The 21537-nt window shown below is 40.2% G+C and overlaps 1 protein-coding gene across 2 annotated transcripts in view; it reads left to right on the top strand.

Annotated features, from left to right (window-relative positions):
- Positions 1 to 21537, top strand: part of kank4 (KN motif and ankyrin repeat domains 4) — a 51084-nt gene that overhangs the window by 1004 nt on the left and 28543 nt on the right. The window contains exon 1 of one of the 2 annotated variants that reach the window (XM_020602723.1): positions 1690 to 1945. The exons of the other annotated variant lie outside the window; for it this stretch is intronic. The gene's annotated coding sequence lies outside the window, so the exon portion shown is untranslated. Of the gene's footprint in view, positions 1 to 1689; positions 1946 to 21537 lie in introns of those variants that run through there. 2 annotated transcript variants of the gene reach the window in all.

Genomic DNA, 21537 nt, shown 5'->3' with positions numbered 1-21537 from the left:
TTGAGCAATGGCATGGTAATGGGAATGCGCTCTCCTTGGAAATGTATTCCTACTTCGAAGACATGAAACCACTTATTGAATCAGGACAAACTGCTCCAACTGTAAATGCAACATTTTGGAAATATTGTTACTCACTGGCAGAGCCAACAAGAAATTAACCCCTAATCGTGTAAATGCAACATTTTGGAAATATTGTCACTCACTGGCAGATCCAACAAGAACTTAACCCCTAATCTGTAGCACTAATGAGGGCTATTCTCTATATACTGAGCAGTAGAACTTGCCTTTATCAAGGCAGGCTTTGTCCCAGGAGGTAGGAGGCCCTTACGACTGGAGCAGTAGAGGTGGGTCATGGAAGCTGAAAGGCCTGACCCATGATGTGAAACACTCCCCTCCATTCCCCATACACCTTCCCAGGAGGGGCACACTGTGGGGAAAATGAAAGCAGCGACAGCCAATAGTGCACTCCAAGAATGAGGAGCATGTATTGAGATATACAGTACCACCTCTCAGCAGCAATCCTCTCTGCATGTCCTGTTTCCCTGCTTTATGCCTAATTTTGCAGGCCCACTGGATACAGCAACATTAGTAGCCATCATAGCTGTTCCTACAGGTTCTCATTCTCAAATACACATTGTCTACACATGTTCACATGTAAACACATTACCACCTTTTTAGGCCTTTATCTAATTATTATTTTCTGTTGTTACCTGTGCTTTTATTAATAGATTAAAGGAAACATTTTGGGGAAACACTCTCATTTCTGCACAGTAAATACAATGCTACTGCCAGCAAGAGGGGGAAGGTAGCATGACACTGGATGTATGACAGTATTTATTTAGCCCATTTATATGGCCCACTCAATTAGAGAGAATACTGTAGCAGACTATTTCTTTGAGTAGCTGCTGTTTGCTTAGGGCCAAGAATAGTCAGACACATAACCCCCTGTAAAACAGTAATTGGTTGTTTTTGCACTTCAGTTTTTCTAACAAGAAAACTAAGCCTGTTGCACAAAATGTCAAATTCTTTTCTTTAATTGTTTACCAGAGCCTCAAACTGAAGGGTATTTTATTTATAAAGATTTCAACAAGAGAAACATGAGCAAATGATGACTTTAAACGAATAACTGATAACCAAGTTTATTAAAATAAAATCAGGCGCTGTCTGTAAATCACCCTTCATTACATGGCCTCAGTGTGGAGGTCAGTGATTTGTCCTGCTCAGATTGTTTCAGTGTTTCACAAGAAGTCTTTTAAAATAATTGTAATCATTTTGTGACTATTCGAAGACCTTTTGGGTGCCACTTATTAATAATAACTTACAGTGAGCGCCAAATACAACTCGTTAGAGGTTGATTTTGCCATGACACCCTCTTCTCTCTGCTTTCACATCAGTTGCTTTATTTCTTTCTGCCGAAAGCACTGGCAGACATTTCTCACAGACTCGCTTCAGTCAAGAGTGCATTTTCGGTGTGTGTATCAGAAGAACTGAGTTAATGAGATTCTTTATGAGCGTATGTATGTGTGCATGATTTTTTTGCTTTCTCACACAGCATACCGTACTTCTCTGCATCCGAGTGATTTCCATTTTGATGCATGCCGAGGAGGTGGGTGTATCCAGCCCAGCCTCTCCAGTGTTAGGAAGCAGCAACATTTCCATCCTACTCAGTCTGCTCTCTACTCTCCTGCTCTCCTGTTTCAGCCAGTCTGTCTGCCCTCTAGCATAGTACTCTCCTTGCACTCACCACTATTTATCACCATCAAGGATACATTTACAGAGACCCACGCAGGTAGACAGACAGTTCTGGTGGATTGAAGTGTCTGCTGATATATACAGATATATGTACGTTACCTTGGAAAGGTGTAGAAAGTGGGGATCTGGTGAAACTGAAGTTTCTTCCTCACTCCATTTTGTGTCCCTAAGGATACTACACATAGCTGCAAAGGTAAGGGAAAGATTGATGTGGTCTGCCTTTATTTCTACATATTTTTCTTTTACTCTTTTGCTCTAATTCTTCCGTTCTCAGCTGTTTGTTTGGTTCATTCCTTGCATGCCTCCTTTGTCATCCTCTCTTCTACCCTTTCTTGTTAAGGTAGTCAGATTTAACATTCATCCTGTTTCCTTTCTCTTTTTACTTCTTCCTTGCTACTCTCTGCTACTTTGGTTTTTTCACGGTTCATTTTAATTATATTTCTGACATCTGCTGGTACCAAAAATATATACTTTCAAAGCAAACAGAAGAGTTTATTTAGCCATAATATGAAGACTCTAGCTTTTCTCATTTTGCTCAGTCTATGTGCTGATGCTTTTTTTTTGCTTTGGGATCTTCAGCATCTGTATAAGTAATCAGATGCTGCACAGTCAGGCAAACAGTTACATATCTGTGTGTGCATAACCATACTGACAAAGGAAACCTTTTTATCTTTTTTTCTGTATCTTTTTGCCTCTCTCTGTTTGTTTTTAATGTCTCTGCACAGCAGCCAGTTTCTTCTCTGAAACATTTCATTAGCTGTTGCATGTTTCAGTGATATTCCCTGTCCGCCTCACTAATGTTTTTCAGCTGGTGCCTGCCACATGCGCACACACATATGATTACACTACACACATACTGTACTGAAAGCATGCTAAGCAGGCAGAGGATGGAGTAGAGAAGAAAAGCGAGGTATGTGTGTTGTTTTAGTTATGTGCAACTTTTGCACAGTTGGTTCTCAGACATTTGCATCTGTGGGTCTCGGCTTGACTTGTTACCCATCTTTCTCCAACGCAACACCCCCCTGTCTCTCTCTCTCTCTCTCTCTCTCTCTCTCTCTCTCTGCTGTCTGATTCTTGGTTAGTGTATACACTGTCTCGGTTGCTGCTCTGCTTGCCTGCCACAGAGCATTGGCCATGGTTGGTTGGCTAACTGCAGTCACACAACATTAAAAAGGCAAAGTGTTTCTGTTACATGGGGCAGTTTTACACATTGTATACGTGATGGATGTTGCATTCACTGACATTAAGAATGCCCTATTCATACTCAGGTTAAAGGGTACATTGTTATTCATACATACACACATTGTCCTCAGCGATATAGCTAACCCACGTTAACATACCGGCCCCCAGTCAGTGTGTGTTTATATTTGTATGTGTGGGTGTGTGTGTCAGTGTGATTTCCTTGGAGGTGCAGAGAGGTGAGTCATACCAGCTCACATACTGGTGGCTATTGGAGGCATTCACTGTAACAATGCCATGATGTGTGATTCACAAATTGACACTGTCTGATGAAACAGTGCATCTGCGAAGTGCCAACTTTTCAAGAAATGAAAACAAGCAAAACTACCTTTATTTAAGCTCAATACCTATCAGTGTTTGAGTTTGTATGGCAAGGCAGGTTTATTTGTATAGCACATTTCATATACAACAGCAATTTAAAATGCTCAACACAATGCACACAAATAGATAAAATATTAAAATGCATACACATACTGTAGATAACATGTTAGCATGGATGTTAGTATGGATTACCGTGAAAGTTGTGTACACATCATAATGGTGTCCAAAGCACGGCCCCTAATGCCCTTGGTGAGCCCTTGATTTCTTCTCCAGCACCTCCATTTGTCGTTTTAAATTAAATCTCTTGGCAGGTACAACTAACCTAATGACCATGGTAGACATACCTGCTAAATATTACCATGTTAGCATTGTCATTTGTTAGCCTGATGATGCATGATAGCTAAATGGCATACATTTGTCCAGTTTGGGCCTGCAGTGGATACCAGAGCATTACACACCAAACTATAGGTAGAACCTTATTAAGAAAGGCTTAGCTGCTCATTCGGATGGAAAGTGTATTTAAGAACACTAGACAACATACATACGCAAAAACTCACAGACGCAGGGCCACTGCAGTGAGCGTCTTGGCTTGGTTGCTTTTATTGAGAGAAAAGCACAGAACACTGTACAACTGTAATGTTTTCCTTCCCACATCAACACACACACTCACATGACACACAGTGAAAAAAACACACAAAGCTCTGGTGTGATGTCTGTGTGATGGTCACAATGGTAATTATTCTGATTTTCTATTCTATTCTAATAAAGAGAACTGTCAGCGAGGAAACACAGTGGTGTGTGTGTGTGTCTGGCATGTCTGGAGCAGTGAGTTGCAGGTTGTTCTCTCACTGAGTGAGTGCTGAAATTGCAGTGTGTGTGTGGGTGTGTGTGGATGTGAAGTTGGCTGGTGCTAGTTGATGCCAGTCTGTCTCGACTGGCTGAGTGCCTAGCGCTTCCATGTGTTTCACATCCACTGACTTCTCTGGACCTGTAAATGCCTTTGTTGGCCCACACCACAGGAGTGTGTTTGTGCACTGATACTAAGTTGATTGCTTAAAGGGATAAAGGTGTACACATTAGTCGAACCAAATCATTCACCACAAAGACAAATTAAGCTAGAAACAAATAACAGATTTATATGTTTTCAAACACTTCCTTGCAAGTGTGTTTGACAATGAGCTATATAGGGTGACACTAGGCTGGATTTTAAATTGTTATATCTTCACAGTATTTGTACACACAAAAAAAAAACATATATGCATGTTCTTTCATTGAACAAGTAGCAGAGTCTGGGCTAAGGAGCTTCAGGTTTCTTAGCTGTGCTGTGGGAGGGAGAGGGACTCCCTACAGTGTCTGTGTCAGTCAAAGAAACCAAAAACCCCTCACTGAGAATGCACACAGATACACAAGAGCCAGATGCCATCTCTCTCTCTCACATGCCTGCACGCTGTGTTTTCATTCCTTGTGGGGACTTTACATCGACTTACTTCCCTAACACCTAACCCTGACATTAACTTAACCCTAAAATTCAGTGATTTCCTTGTGGGGACTAGCTTCTGGTCCCCACAAGGATGGTCGAGTCCCCACAGTGTGAGTGTGTTAATAGGTTTCAGTCCTCATGATGCAAGTAATACAAAGGCACACACACCAATGGCTAGGGATAGCACTACTAATCTCATTCTCTGTTGACATACTATTCTTCAGCTGTGTCATGCTTCTCCCCCCGTCACCATGTTGGTATGCTAAAGCTATACCTTCCAGTCAGCGTCAGCAGAAGGGCGAGTTAACACTGAGCCAGTGGTGTGTGTATACTTTGTACCTGCAGCATATCTACTGTGTAAACCAGATAAAGTGGCTCTGTGGTCCTCAGATGATGTTAATGGGATGATTAGTATGAGTAGAGAAATTCTCTAAGTAACCTAATTCATCAGATCATTCAGCACAAAAGAATTTATTGAGGACAAATGTATGGTAATCCAGTGTTAAGCTACAATATTGTAGACATGGGTCCTTAGAAAATTAAAAAATAAACATTTAAAGAAAAACCAATAACATGAAGTATAAAAATAAATGGATTGCATTCACTGTACCAGGCACCACCATCTCAGTTGGCTCCAGCAAATTGATGTAGTTCCATGTGGCAAAAAAGTCGAATCATGGTTCAACCTATACAGCACCGGATGGTGACATCATCCCGCAAAGGCGCTGCATTGACCAATCCTGGAACTGGGGATGGTTAGGATGAGGATGTCCACGGGAACAGGACTGTTTTTTTTTTTACTATTAGCATCGTATCATATTGTTGTTTAGCGAACAAATAGTGAACAGAGAATTAAATGCTCCTCTCTGCTGTTATAGCCTTTCCAGAGTTGTACAACGCTGCTACAAAAGAGTACTAAGTACCTTCCTACTGCTGGCGTCCATTATTTACACTCACAGGCTGGAAATGTGAATCGTCAGACTCATCATGCTGTGGCTGTATTGTACACGCCTACGAGACACTCCCCCTGCAACCCCTCACCCCTGACTAACACAGCTCCTTGTGTTAAAATGTAGCAGGGAATTGCATTTTACCACACTCAGTCTCACGCCCTCTTTGAGCAAAATGTGAAGTTTGCAGATATCAGAAATTTGGCCTTTACAATTTGTAATTTTGTGTGGCTGAAGTTGAACCAGCCCAGTTTTTTGTACATTAGCTAGCCAGCACTGAAGCCATTGCCAAATGATAAAGTTCTTTCTATGCACCGAAAGCACATTTTGTGTTTAAAGAAATGTCAGCTGGCTTAGACACCTATTAACCAAATCAAACCAATGTGAACCATTCACTTCACTGTTATTCAATTGACATGAGACATCATAAAACATAAGAAACCCAGCTTGTCTGTCTCAGTGTTTATTTACTCCAGGTTAAGGTTGATTTATTGCAATTCTAGACAGACTGTCAGAAAAGAGTAGACAGGATACTGTAGCAAATGCTGGGCAGCGCCTGTTTTATCCATCAACCTGCAGTCCCTTATACACGTATGCAATATAGCTGATCTGATAATGAGCTGCAGCATGATCACATTCATTGTGTGTTGTATTTTAAAAGTGAGCAAGAAATCCCCATGTTTTTAATCAGTCAGAATAAGTTTACTGTTGCATCCAACCCTAATAGTGTTCTATGTTTTGTGCTGCCAATCTTATAACAGCATAGTGAGGATGTAACAATGGAAACATCCTCTTCTATGTAACGACATTAACCTGCCCTGCTTTTAAATTTTCTTGTAGGGTGCCTTTTTAGTTGCCAAATCTGGGCCAAACAATGCATGTGTGCCTCAGAAATCTGAAAGGTTTTCCAACTCTCGTTAAATATTACAAACAGTGGTGCTTAGAATATAACCGAACACCTCTAAGACTGATGGCATTAACTATCTTTTCGTACCAATGGGAGTAAGTTGACTCTGAAAGACAGTGGGTTATGCTGTGTATTTGCATCTTTAGCGCTGTAACAGAGCTCAATAGTGATATGTGTGAGTGGGTGGGTTTGGCTGGACAAGGGTCAGTGAAGTGGGCTGCAGTTCCTCGCTGAGGAGAACTATGGAGATCAGAGGAACAAAACAAAGTGTAAGGCTTTCTCCTGTTCCTTGGCTTTTGGTTGGGTGGGCGACATCAGCCGGGTTTTCACTTGCTAGCACAAACATATGCCCAAAAACTGTTCCTTTTTTAGAAGGCACAGGCATTTTCCAAAAACACCTAATTACTCATCTTTACCATATTATAATAGCATTGCTATGTATTTTTTACTTGCATGTTCTCAGTTTCCTTCAATGCATCAAAGATTAAGAGTTTTAAAAATATCACAATTTGATTTACTAAAAATAAAAGGTGAATAAAACATTTGTGATGGATCATATTGGATTTTATGGCGTACTGCCTCAGACCATATTTGTCATTGTAGAGCTAAAATAGGTAAAGCCACAGGAGTGATCCTTTAATGTTAGAGGTGGGGGTGTAGTTTCCAGTCAATTAAAAGTAAAAGTAAGTAATTAAAAACACAACCAGGTTTTCAGGTATAATTTAAAGGTACAGTAGGTCCTGCACTGTAGCTCAGCCAGAATAAAACTGGACATTTCCCAGGGATCAACAGCGAGGTCCATCCTTACATTGTTTCCCTATGTTGTATCCCCACCACTGCTCCTTAATGGGTTCCTGGCATTGACAGGCAGGAAAAAACAGAGTCTGTCGTTAGAGGAGTGGAGAGTGCTGAGGGGAACATGGGACTTCCTTAATGGAACCTTCATCTTTAAATACTGTGTTGTAATTGGCTGGCGGCCGGAGGCAGGAACTCACTGTTTGAATGTTGTTAGAAGTGACCACTCCCCGCAAAAAGTTTGACTTATTGCCTGTTTTATGTTGTCTCCACTGTACTACACTTTAGTGTATGCTGGAGTGACCTCGGTTATTAACACAATCTCTCTCACACACACATACACACACACAGAGTGGTCGTGGTTAACTGTGTTGCATTGCTTCCTACTGCTGCTGGTGCTGCTGACAGCATGAGCAACACAGAGACACTGTGGGTAAACCTCAATTATGTGACTTTAGAGGACTGTGATTATCACCGCCACTGCTGGACAAAAGTGAGAAAATGAGGGATTTAACAGTTACATCAAACCAAGTCAGTGGCTTTCATATTCTGTTACCGTTCAGAATGGATCGCAGGTTTGTTTTCTAACCCTTTACATAAAAGAGTGAGGGTTATTTTTAGTTTAGAGTGTATTTCTTAAGTTCAATATAAGTTTGAGACACTTGCAAAGCAGCAGTGCCGGCAGATCTTTGCTTTCTATCGGCAAAAAGAGAAGCAGTAGTAGTAGTGTAGAACTGCAAATATAGCTGCCAGTGCATGTATCTTTTTGTTTTGTGTTTAGCATGCCTGAGATGGGATTTCACATTTTGCATATTAAACCTGCGAACCTGTGAAGGAGTCACAAGCCACTTCACTCCTACAATTTCTTGTTCATTTTCTTAGAATAGATTTAGCTGCAGAAGCCATTAATTTAAAGGTCATTTGTGACTGTGAGCTGCTGCCACTGTAACCTTTGTTATATTCATTCCTCTTGTGTGTGTGTAGGTTTATTGTTTTTAGTATCTTCTCAGGTGTCATTAAAATGAATGGCAAAAGTCAAAATGTTTTCAAATATTATTCAATCACTTAGTATTATTAGGTATTGTTTCATCCTGGTGCGTTTGTGTGTAGGCCTCTGTGAGAACTGAGTGATGGTTTTAATGTCTCTCCCTTTCTTCAAACCCCCAGCATCATTCTCAGGACAACCGCAACAGATGCTTTCTCTCCCTGACAACAACTCGTGTTTTTAAATAAAAGTTTGATGCCAGAGAGAAAACTGTCTCTATCTTCTTCACACGTGCACACATACAGTAACACACCAACAGATGCTCAGCTCTGTTGGTTCAAAGGTAGAAGGTAGTTACCGTTTTTCCCATTAGAGCTCAAACATTTTAAATGATGGTAGTAAAGAAGAGCATGAGAAAAGCAGATGAAACAAAAATGAACAGGGAGAAAAATGTGATGAGATGATTGAGAGCAGGATGTGTGTGTGTGTGTGTGTGTGTGTGTGTGTGTGTATTTGGGCACTGGATGTTTTTCCTGTCTGTCAAAGTAAATGTGGTGAGATAACGTGCACTAATAGGTTGCATGAAGCTCAGGAATGTAGATCAACAGATGAATCCCTTGCTGTTGCATATGACTGTGTGTGTGTGATTTTGGTAGAGTGTGAGAGCATTAACTCACACTGCACATGTATGCAGTGCACACACACACACACAGTTACCAGGTTATGTTCTTTCAGAGCTATGTGTGCACTTGTCTCAGTCAAAACCTTTCTCGTATGAGCTGCTTGACGTATTTGGCGTCTGTGGAACCGCTGCCTGACTAGGATTTAATGAGCCCTGAACTTTTTCTGCTCATCCACCTGTGAGTGTGTGTTTGCGCATTTCTCACAGCTTCTTGTTCGAGCTGCTAAAATATTAATTTCCCACTGGGGATTCACCGGACACGTCTGTATTTCAGTGTGTTTGCCTAGTGTTTTCTGTGTTTTGTTATGGACATTCACAGCTGCGTCCAATGCTGTTTCAGTCATTCCCAAAGAGATCCCAGTCCCTGTTGACTGAATTTCAACTAAACCAACATTGGAGCTTAACAAGGACTTCCATAGAATAGAACTGGTGTCTCAGTGAAGAAGCGTGTTAAATCTATTTCGTAGCATGAATGTCTCTGTGTGGATACTTCCAAAAATAATGGTAATGATGATAATCTGCGCTGCCAAATATAAAGGCTCATTAGCTCACTACAGGGATTTGCTGGCAGTAGGTACTAGGGTCCAAATATTAGTAAAAAGGAAATACAGTGACAAGCAAGCATGATCATGCAAACATGCAGCACACAGCAAGACAAAAATAGTTTGAAATCAAAACAAACCCCGCATTATAGCATCATTAAAGGAATTAGACAATCTGGTGATAGCTGAAAGCCACAAAACCTTAACGGCATCAATGTGCATCCTCTGAAGGAGGCGGACCACAACTTTGAACTCTGCTTTTGGCCACACCACACTAGTAAATGTTGCCCAGGTGGATTATTTGGTCTGACTGCACCATAACAGGAGGGAGAGAGGGAAGGCGCAGGTGTCACTGTGACACAATCAGGCTAGATTGCAGTACTTGAAATGGCACACCCACCATGAATGAGTCCAATCAGCAGGACTGTGTCATGAGGGAGGCCTCTTCTGAATGTCAATTTGGGCCAAGAACCATTCTTTATTTTTAGAAAGTAATTCCTCCAAATATCCTAGTAGCAAAATTGCATTCAAAATATTGTCATTATAAAAAAAATATGAAATGGCTGGCTAAAATAGTGGGTTTTTAAAATGTATTTTTCAAGCACAAGGTTGCAGTTGGATAGTTTGATAGTACTCACTGGCCACTTAGAACAGAACCATCTATCAGCAGCCATCTCTAACCAAGATTCACTGTGATTTTTGCAGGGTCTGGACAGTTCACATCATGTGTCCTACAGTGTGCTTGTGAACAAACAAATGGAATTTACACATATCTTGACCAAACATACAGAAACTGTCCGAACGTTTTCATACTTGCACATGACTGGCCATCCTTGTCTTGTTCTATCTCCGTCTGGCCCCAGCACCTCCTGAAGTTGCTGACACTGTTTCATTATCTCTCAATTCTCCCTGGTAACTAAAATCAACCAACAGCTCTCCATGTCAGCCAATGAGAGAACAGATAGCCACTGATTTTTAGCGAGCACTGCATCCCTTTCATCCTGCTGCTGGAAAGTATTTTACTAGAGAGATAGGATGTACGCAACATCTGAGAAAAGGACATAGTGAGAAAAGACATGGGAAAAAAACAGAGGCATGTGCTTAGTCTGAAAAAAGAAGAAACAAGTGAAGGGAGGAGAAAAAGAGTGACGCACAGAGAGGAATCAATCAAAGCAGGGAGATTTACAATTAGAAAGCAGGGATTGAATAGGACTAAGGGAGGGACAGATGATGAGAAGCAAATCCTTTCAGTTTAGCACTCCCTTGTCAGCTATAAGGAGGTCTGGCAAAGAGGCACTGAAGGAATGAGTGAGTAACAAAAAGAGAGATGGAATGTTGGTACAGCATTTCACAGGCCACAATTTTCATGCTCTCTTTTTTCTGCCTGTATGTCTGCCTCCAATCAGATATTTCTGTCAGTCAGCAAAGAAACACTGAGGCATCTCTTTTTGCATCCAGCAGATCAGATACAGAGAGATGGAGGAAGGAAAGGAGGAAGAGAGAACGACTGAGAATGGAAAATGGAAGAAAAAAGCAAGAGGGGAAGAGGATGAGAGGAGACAGCGATGATGGGTGAGAGGGGATCGAGTAGAATCTGCCTCTCTGATATATTTGGCATTTTAAATGAAGGTTTGCATAGCACCAGTACAGACTCTGCAGAATCTGTTTCATTGCACTGCAGTTGTATTTTCTTAGTGACATAAGTGTCTTAATGAAACTTTCTTCTAAGGCAAGGACAAGCCCCAGAGTAAATTAGTTTCCTTGCCACTACAATCTCTGGTTGTACCACACATTAGCAATAAATAGAGAGGGCTTTCCTGTTGAAATTGGCCTGCTTGGTCAGATGTCACTGTGAATTATTTTAACCATCAGGTTTGATAAATGTTTCAGACTTGGTTTTCAAACTTGGCACTCGTAGCAAGGCTGCAGAGGTAGTGGCTGCTTGCAGGATCATACAGCTTGAATATAGGCGCAGACAAAAGAAGCCTGAATACATCACATCATTTTGTTCCTGCTGTGTGGGCATGCCATTTCCCAGTAGATAAAGCCAACACACATTCTGCCAGCCTGCATTGTGGCACAAACACAAACCAATAGTTTGTGTTTTTTGTGTCATGATGCCACTGCTCTGCATTGTCTGCAGCTGACTAAGCTGCTCCAAATCTCTCTATGCAATGTGCTAACTTGGCCACAGCCCAGAGCCCCAGATTTGCCCTAACCATTTCAGTTAGGCTGCTTTTGCCAACTGCAGTTTAATAGGAAGAGAAATAACTAGCCTAAGTAAAAATCCCAATTTGTCACCAGGTTTAAGCAGATGGGTCATTTATGACTGTGTGGCCCAGTCCTGTCGTCTCTCTATCTGAGCGCCTTGCTGTTTTGCACACTTATTTGGCATAACAGTGTAGGTGGCCATCTGTTTGTTTACTATGAAAAGATGTAGGCAATCTCCAGCACTGGAAGTCAAATGCATTTACTCAAGTTCTGTAAGAACTATTTTGAGATTTGTACTTTACTTTGAGAATTTTCATTTTCTGTCACTTCATATTTCACAACATTTCAGAGGTAAATATTTATCTGAATACTTTCACTACTTTAATTTGATAACTTTAGTTGCTAGTTACTTTTTAAAATCAGATTAACTATACAAAATGCAGTATAAATCATGAGACTTCTTTTGATCACTAGTAGGAAATTCACAAGCTACCCAGCAGTATTTCAATTGTACACTTATAAGGTAGTTAACATTAGCTCGACTGTTACCAACTGCAACATTATATGTGATGTACTCAGTAATGCAACAGTCATTATAATGCAGTAATAGATATTTAAAAAATGAAATGTTCTATTCTGCATAATTAGTACCCTTGCTTTTGGTTCTTGAAGTATTCTGATGCTGCTAATACTTTTCTACCTTTACTTAACATGTTGACCTTTACTTTTAACACACTCTTGTTTTGCTACTTTGAAGTGTAGAAGCTGAGTAGAATCTCTAGGTAACCTGTACGTCTCTTTGTCTTGTATCTGCCAGTAGCTGGATTTATGGTTACCCTGTATCTTCTGTGTGACACGTCAGGATATGCACATTGTGTGTCATCTCTCCTCTGTATCAATATGATGACTGACATGAGTCAACACTGAAAACATGATTCTCTCCCTCATCCTTCCCTGGCTTTAATACCAGGAACCCACATAAACATATGCATGCACAAATGGATGGAGAGAGGTCTGCAGAAAAGAACAACAACAACAGAAGATTTTTTTTTCTCTTTCCAGCTCTTAGATTATTCTTATGCTGCTTGCATCTTTCTTTTTTACACACCTCTGTCCCTCAGTGATTCTCTTTTCTCCTCTCTTCTTTTCAGATCTCTCTCTTTCTCTCCGTTTTCCTTGTGCTTCATCTGCTGGCCCCTATCCGTATCTAGCCGTCCATTCATCAGGACTGTGACAGCCTATGACAGTGCATTTTAGAGTTGACAAAGAATGTGCGTAGGTGGGTAGGCAGTTACATGCATATTATTGGGTGTGAGTAAGCACTCAGTTTGCATATTTTTGTAAACACTCAGTTTACAGTGGCACAAAACAGAGAAAAAGTGGCAAATTTTCAAATCTGAGAAGTAAATCACAGGATATACCCTACAAGTGAACTGAATTATTACACAGTTATCAAAAGAGTTGGTTCATTTTTTTTGTCCAACAATTAATTATCAGTCCAGGGCTGCATCTACCAATTATAAGACAAAGAGAAAAGCAAATCCTCACAACTGAGAAGTTGTATCTAGTTAATGTTAATGTCAATGTAATTTTTTTTCTTCAAAAATTATGTAAATGTTTCATCAGTGATAAAAATAGTAGCTGATTAATTTCATGACTAATCAGTATAACTGAATAAATGTTTCAGCTCTAGATCAGCCAAATAATGATATATAGAAAGATATATGATAGATAGATAGATATCTTTACAGCTGCTCTGTCCCTTCCAGTACATGGCCTCCATGTTGCACTTCCAGTCCACAGCCATCTCCATGGTCTTGGGCACATTTGGGAGCAAGTGGTTGCTCCCACACCATGGCACAAAGCAATCCATTAGCATCCGTACTCTGCCTTCTCCACCACTGACACGACTTGTTTTCCTTGTTTGAGTTAAACTGTCATTTTATGAATTTAAAGTACAAAGCTAATCACTACAACAGCCACAAATAATGCTATTTTTCCACTGTTAACAGTAAAATACATAGGCACAATTAATTTGCATCAATGGGAAAATCCTTCCTGCAGTATCTTAAATTTGAATGAATTGTTGGTGGATTGGATGTAATACTGCTGAATGGGGCCTGATGTCTCCACGCTGAAGCCTGGTTGACTCTTGACATGTGTCTTTGTTGGGTATTTAACATGGCGGTGAATGGAAAGAGGATAAACTGACAGACAGAAAGAGCCCTCCTTTGATGGGATTAGCACTGTGGCTGACAGGGACTAGTGCTTTAGATTGATTAAAGTGTAAGCCTGGTGGATAATCATGCCTCCCCTGATGTGACATCAGGGGAGGCATGCAGCCCCCCCATGCCTGTCATATACATACTGCAAAGGCAAACAAAGTCTCTCTATTTGTTGCTTTTTGCAAGTAAAATAATTTTTTGTGTACCATCTTTTAATGTGGAACGCTCCTTTTTAAACCATGAACACTTATGGACTACGCTGTGGATATTTACAACCGATTCGAGTTTGAATTGTTCATGAGTACTGTTGCCTTCCTGCTTCATTTTAGATAGTTGGTCATAGTGGAAATGCTGGAGAAATGTAATTTGTATGAACTGTACAATACATTTTTTATTTGGCTAAAACTGGACATTTAAAAAAAAAGACTTGACTCCCTTTTAGAAGCTTTGCACTTATTTACAGGCAAAGCAAAATTAATGCTGGCTATATGATGAAAGTGAAAATCAGCAAGTCAACAGCAAAAATGCCAAAACTGGGGTTTCAGCTTCTCAAATGTGAGAGTTTAATATCATAGTAAATGAATCTCTTTGGCCATTGAAAGCTTGGTGAGATATTTAAAAATGTCACTTCAATTTGTTTCATTACTTTCTGGCTTTAGAACAATTAATTAACAAAACAATAAAGGTCAAATTTATTAATGCAGTGATACATTTGTGCTAAACCTCAGATGAGAACTGTAATGTGTTAATTTTTACCATCTAGAGTCCATTTTGTCATGCTTCATTCCTAGATGTGTGATTCATGGGAACATTGTTCATGGGGGCCATAACAGTGTGGAACGGAGGGCACCTATCAGTATTTACTCAGGCATTATCATGATGGGAATGAAAAGTTGTAGCTGTGTGAGTCAGCGTGATAGCCTGGTGTACAAAAACTTGCCTGTAGACCAATGGAGGACAAAGGCTGTGTATTTTAGGTTTGTATAACACGTCCATGGTTTGGATAAATTTGTTGGTAACATAGCATGTTTGTCGTGCTCTGAGGGAGATTAAAACATGATTATGGTGGGTTTTATAGTTTAGCTTTGGGTATGGGGACACATTAGGCAGCCCATAACATACATTGTACAAATTTGGTCCGTTATTCATAGTCTCTGAATTGTTTTATTCTGGCTTTAATATACTATGGCTTGTATAAGAAAGAGGCAACAAACAAAGCAGTAACAAAGTGGACAAAAAGAGCACAACACAAAACAGACTGGTAGTGCATACTGGCAAATAGGAAAGAAAAGCAAGGTGGAAAACAATGACAAGTCACAGGTAGCCATGATATAACACCCAGGCAATTAATTTCAGCTTCACACAACAATCACACTAACATACCGGGAGATTATGCAGAGTTAGTCATCATAATATCTCTACTTGTTTATTTTTATCTCACCTGCACTGGCTGTAGGCTACATTTCTCTCCTCTCATAATATCATAGCAACTCAAATGACTTCATCTTATAATGCAGACGAAACAGGGGACAGGAAGAATATAACAGAGAGCCAAGATTTGAGATGATGCATGCGGCTATGTGGTGAGAAGAAGTGACAGATGTGGCTGACTTCAATATGACAGTCCTCTCTGGCCATATTCTGCATGTTAACATATGGCATATGCGACCCATATGTTATAATCTTGATGATTGCAAGAAAATAAAATAGGCTTGTGAGACTGTTCTTGCCCTCTCTCTTTAAATTGAATTTTCTTTTTCCTTAGGTTTTGTTGAAATTTCTCTCCCCTACATTTTAATACTTTGTATGCATTTGCTTTTCATGTTTTTCTCTGGCCTCTTTCTCTGAAACATTAAATTGTCCCTCTTTGGCTTAACACATTAGACCGAGTTCATCTTAAGCCATCTGTACTGTTTGACTCTGGCCATCTGCTCTCTCTAACTCTGGACAGTGGTCTGACCCTTAGCGCTTAGATTAAAGATACTCACCATTTTCCCCCACATCTCTCACAGTGTGCAGCAGTAACAGACCGTTCTCAAACAACATCATGAAGAGAAGGGGATACTATAATTTGAAAGGCACTTTCCCCAACGTGGACTTCTACAGAACATACAGTGCATATTCATCCGTTACATCCACTGTAGCAGAGGATGTAACAAACATGCTGGAAACTGCTGAGTTGACTTTGATTGATTGTGGGAACTAGTGTCAGCTCAGTGATAGACTGGCGACCTCTGCCCAGTCTCCCACCCTCTCACAGCATGTCAACTGGAGAAGGTCTGAGCCCTCCGACCATGACAGCATAAGGAGGTGTAGATGTTGGCTAGGTATGTTGCATTTCTTTGCCCTGGTAGTGACAAGATTTGACTCATCAATCAAAATAGATTAGATAAGACTTGTGGGCACTACAACATTTCATTGTCTCTACAACTTTTTGTTACCTAATAAAAAGGATTTTTACTAGTGTTTGTTCTCTCCTCCAAGAAGGAGGTAATGCTTTAATTGGTTGGTTCGTTCACAGTAATGAATAGATTTTGATGACATTTCTTTGGAGAGGTAGGATACAGCCCACGGAACAATCCGTTAACTCACAAGATGACAGGTGGTGACAAATCCACCTCTGAGCTTCAAAGCATCCCTTCAGAAGACATCAAAGAAGCTAGCTTTTGCAGGATTCTCCCTTGAGATCCTCCAGCAGTGCCTTGATGGAGTGTTGCAGTCATATACAGATTAGATGAATCTTAAGTTGTTTTAAACTTGCCTTATTTAAACAGTCAGTTGAATTCAGTAGTGCATTTGCTCCTTGGTATGATTCATCTAGGTAGAGTGTGGCCCAAATCAACTGCACTGAAACCCTTTACAAGAAGCGATCTCATTCTGGCCACAAACACATTCTGAGTGGTTTGTTTGTGGTAGGAAAGTGATCTGGCTTCTATCTGACTCAATTACACGGTGCACTTTGTATGTTTGAGCTAAACGGCTCCTGTAGCTAGGTGCACATGGCGTACTGTGTTGAGTGAACAACAGTTTATACCCGTTTCAAGAAGGTGGTAATTTGGGAAGCAAATAGGAAACAAAATGATGCTGGAAGAGCAGTATTCTCACTTTGCCTGTCTGCTCTCTCTGCTTTGGACTGGCTGATACATGTAGATATCTGTGTAATGTCAGCTGATGTGTATGGGGAATTTTGTAATCAATAATATTGTAATCCTGTGTTCAACCAGGTCCCCAGTGAACTTCTTGATAGCATTTCACTGAATTTATTTTTACCAAGATGACACTGACATGACTGATGTTTATAGTGTTACATGTTGCTCTGTGTAAAGCAACAGAAAATCCTCATGGGTATCTTTAGTCTGCTTGTGTGTGTGTGTAGCAGTCATATGGCCATTGTAGTGAATAATTAACTTCCATCATCAACAGAAATTATGTCTATTGTCTGTCCTCTGAGGACATGCCTTTAATTGTCTGTAGTTGAGCGTGTGTATGTGTGAGTGAGATGGAGAAAGAGGATGAAAGTGACCTTGGAAACCGTTTCTTTCCCTCTCTTATTTCTCTTGGAAAGAAAAGAGCAGGAGCTGGAAAGGACAGGAGTAGGAGAAGGTTTCATTTGATATCTCTCCCCAGTTCAGGGAATACTCCCTCCTTCCTCTGTGAGTCCAGCAATTTGTGTCTTTTTGGTTTACAGCAGAATAAAGGCTGACCTTGAAATTAATGACTTGGATCCTTGTCTCCATTGTGTAGAATTTACACTAAATCTCAGGGTTGTTAAAGGATTGAGTTCTGTCACCTCTGTGAAACTTTAAAATAGACTCAAGCTGGGATTAGTCCACTAAATAATAATTTATGTATAAAATTACAAACATACCCTGATGCCATTTACTATAACTAAAAATTAAGGGAATACTGGGAGTGGCTTAAACTACTCACCTGTGGAGGTAAAGGAAAGACAGACTGTGCTGGGCAGGGGGTTTAACAGGACGAAAGAAGAGATAAAGTCATGATACAAATAAGATAGAGAAGAGAGCAGGAAGCACAGAAGAAGGCAGTCACACAGAGAGAAGACTATTGGATTGGCAGTGTGAGTTGACAGTCTGTAAACTGTGGGTCCAAAGAAATGTTTTGCATCTGTGTGATTTTCAATTTCTTCACTCGTCTATTGAACCTGAACCAGAAATTAGCTAAAAAAACAAACAAAAAAACAAAAAAAACAAACCAAAACACCACCTGTGCTACTGAGCATGACCCATTTGGGCCCTGCAGACTACACAGGCATTTGTATTCATTCTGGCTGATTAGATTTCTGTTGAGTTTGAGACTGGGAAGAACAAGTCTGGTATGTGAGCTCACCGATCTCCATTGCTTAATAAAAAGAATGAAGGCATAAAGGTACAGTCTAGAGAAGAAGCAGTACAATTCAGACAAACGGACATATTACTAAAGGATATAGAGGCAGTTTTGAGAAGGAGGAAAGAATTTTCAGCCTGATAAACACAAAGGAGAAAATGAAGAAGCAGAATGAATTTTGCTCTCTATTCATTTCTGTGAAAATAGTAGTGGGTCATGAACCAACCCCATGGGGGCTCTTTGTTTAAGCTTTTATTTCTATAATATTACATTTCAGAATGATGCCACTTGGCCATAGTGAGTGTAAGGACAGTGACAGAAATGAATGACAGTAAAGATACCGTATTATTTACAGTAAATGCTGATAACCCCCCCCCCCCATTTTTTTCCTGTCTCAGCTGCTATTAGCAGACACCGCACACAGCTTAAGGCTAGTAAACCACAATTTTTAAAATACTTAATCAGCCTCTTCTTTTTTGATAACTTCAATCAATCATCCTAAATTGAAACCTGTTTCCGTTCTTGTAATGTGTATCTTTGCCATTAGTTTGGTGTGTAATAGTTGTTTTTCTGGGCTCTCGTGAACACCTGCCCCCTCAGGCTGGCTTCAACAATGGGGGAGTGTAGTTACACATCTGCTGCTGCCCATCCATCATCTTTTTTTTTTTTTTAAACAAAACCTATGTACCCATATGGCAGAAATGACTGAATGCTGAATAACTGTTTAGTTTCCCCAATATCCATAAAAATTGCCAACTGAAAAGAAATATGCCACATCAGACAATATAAGGTGCAGATAATGCAGCTACAACCCTCTGACCCACACTTTCTTCATCTCAGCTCAGCAAGATGCAAAAGTGATGGATTACGCCACAGTTAGAACCAAGTGGAAAAATCAATTTTCTCCTGAAAAAATGTTTCTCTTGCATACATTATCATATTTCCCGTTACATGACACAGGCTGAGATGTTTTATTTTCAGAATTTCAATTATGCTCACAGTAAAGCATAAATGGGCTGCTGATTAAAAAAAGTGGGTGTTGGTTAACAAGGGTAGGAAAAGCAGTACTTCAAAGCCAGAACTAGGTTGGAAGGAGTTTGCATCCAACCAGCTTCTCTGCTCATTAGAAGGGAGAGGGTTGGGAGGGGAATGAAGTAAACCCTGGGTTTGTTTACACATACTACGCATGAAGTTGGAGATTCTACCTGAATGTTAGTCAGTACTGTATATGTAAATTTTGAAATTAAGCAATTAGCAAAACAAACAGTATTAGATCAGCTGTGCTTATAAATAAAATAGCAAAAACAAACATTAAATTGTGGTAGGATGAGAATACAGACTGGCTGAGTGTCTCTGTAGCGTCAGAATAGATATGTGCCAAAATCCACAGATAAGCAGCCTGAGGAAAACAAGCTTATCGCATGATGAATAGAGTCTCACTTCTTATCCTCATCTGAAGATAAAACAATGTACGTCTTTATAAAGAATGTTTATGCAAAGAATACATATGCAACCCTAAAGGAAATCGCTGTCATTTTCACATTTGCTTTAAAAATGCGGGGGATATTTAGTTAGGTTTTATGGCTCTTTTTTTTTTTTTTTGCACTAAACTGTGAAATAGCACGTGTTCTTTTTTTACTAAGGTGTAAGAAAAGTGAAATAAAGAAAATAAGAAAAAAAAAAGCAAGCCCTCAATCTTTAGTTCACAGGATTCATGTGCATATCAAGGATGCTTGGAAAAGATAATCTTGCATATTCATGGCCATGGAGATGGGAAAACCATTGTCTGAAGATCCTGTCTCCACTGTGAAAACTAGGAGGTTTACATAAACATGCTGAGGAGTATATCTCAGTTCCCTTAATTACATCTTTTCCTTGCAATTTAGTCCCTCCTACTGAAGGTGCAAGGAGGAATGCAAGTAAAAGATGCAGATATAGGGTACATCCCAAGTCTGCACCGTTTCCCTCACTTGCATCTTTTCCTTGTGTCCTAATCCTGCCCACACAAGATGCATAGAAGAGATACATGGAAGAAATGCATGGAGAGAGGAATCGAGCATGTATGTTTATACTGACATGGGACATATTTTTCTCCAATTCTTCACCTGAAGAGTCAGTCACCATCTGATTTGCAGTATGTCAGCACATAAAAGACTTCTGCAAAGGATGCTCTTTTGTAACATCCTCCACTCCTCCAGCAGCCTCCTTGCTTCTTAGAGCACATGTAAGAGTCTTGGGACATCCTCGATTCTCATTCAACCCAGAACTTGTTCATATCAAAGAGTGAGGAATGATTGTATAAGAGACATGAGATGCAGCCACTGTCTCTTCCCTTCTTCCTCTCTGTCTAAAAAAATAAAGCCTTTGGATTTTTCTCTATTAGGAATTTTAAGTTACTTATTCCCAGCCCACTCTGGTTACAGCAGTGATAGATGGCTTCTATTAGACAGCGGGAAACAGAATGAGGTGAGCTGAGTGGTGGTTTAGCTGCACAGAAGCAGGTATCCCCCACAGAAGAGATTTGGGATTCAGCTACAGTAAAACAGGGGATGTTCTGTTTAAATGATGTCTCCACTATTCAACTAATCATGTCCTAGATCCTCAACATCTGTGTGTGTGTGTGTGTGTGTGTACCTGTCATTTGTGCACATACTGGACTTTCTCAAGCTGCTATAAATGTGGTCTGCTATACTGTTTGTGTGTCTGCTTGTTTGTGTATGTTGGTGTGCTTTTTGTGAGACACTGTCCACCCACTCATGCACATATGGCAGCTGACAGACAGATGGATGCTGCAACAGTTGCAGCATCTCCCCATTATCAGGCAAACTACAGTGCTGTCAATATGAAAATCAATTAGCTACAGGCCTGAACAAGGGTTGGCCATTGAAAATGCTTACAGCACAAAATCAAAAGCACTTAAAAACTTGGGTTAATTAAAATGACTGCATGGACATGATCAAACTGCAGGAAGGGAGCACTCCCTCACAGAAATGAATGGAAATCGTGTGCATCAACTGCCCCCCGGAAATTCTCTAAAAATACATAAATACCACGGTGATTCTTTGATTATTGATTTATCTCAGCTGGCAGTGAAAGGGAAA

This window comes from Monopterus albus, unplaced genomic scaffold, assembly GCF_001952655.1.
Source record: "Monopterus albus unplaced genomic scaffold, M_albus_1.0 scaffold58.1, whole genome shotgun sequence".
NCBI classification, from domain to species: Eukaryota; Metazoa; Chordata; class Actinopteri; order Synbranchiformes; family Synbranchidae; genus Monopterus; species Monopterus albus.
Note: the sequence above shows the minus strand (reverse complement) of the source record. Positions and strands in the feature narration are given on the sequence as shown.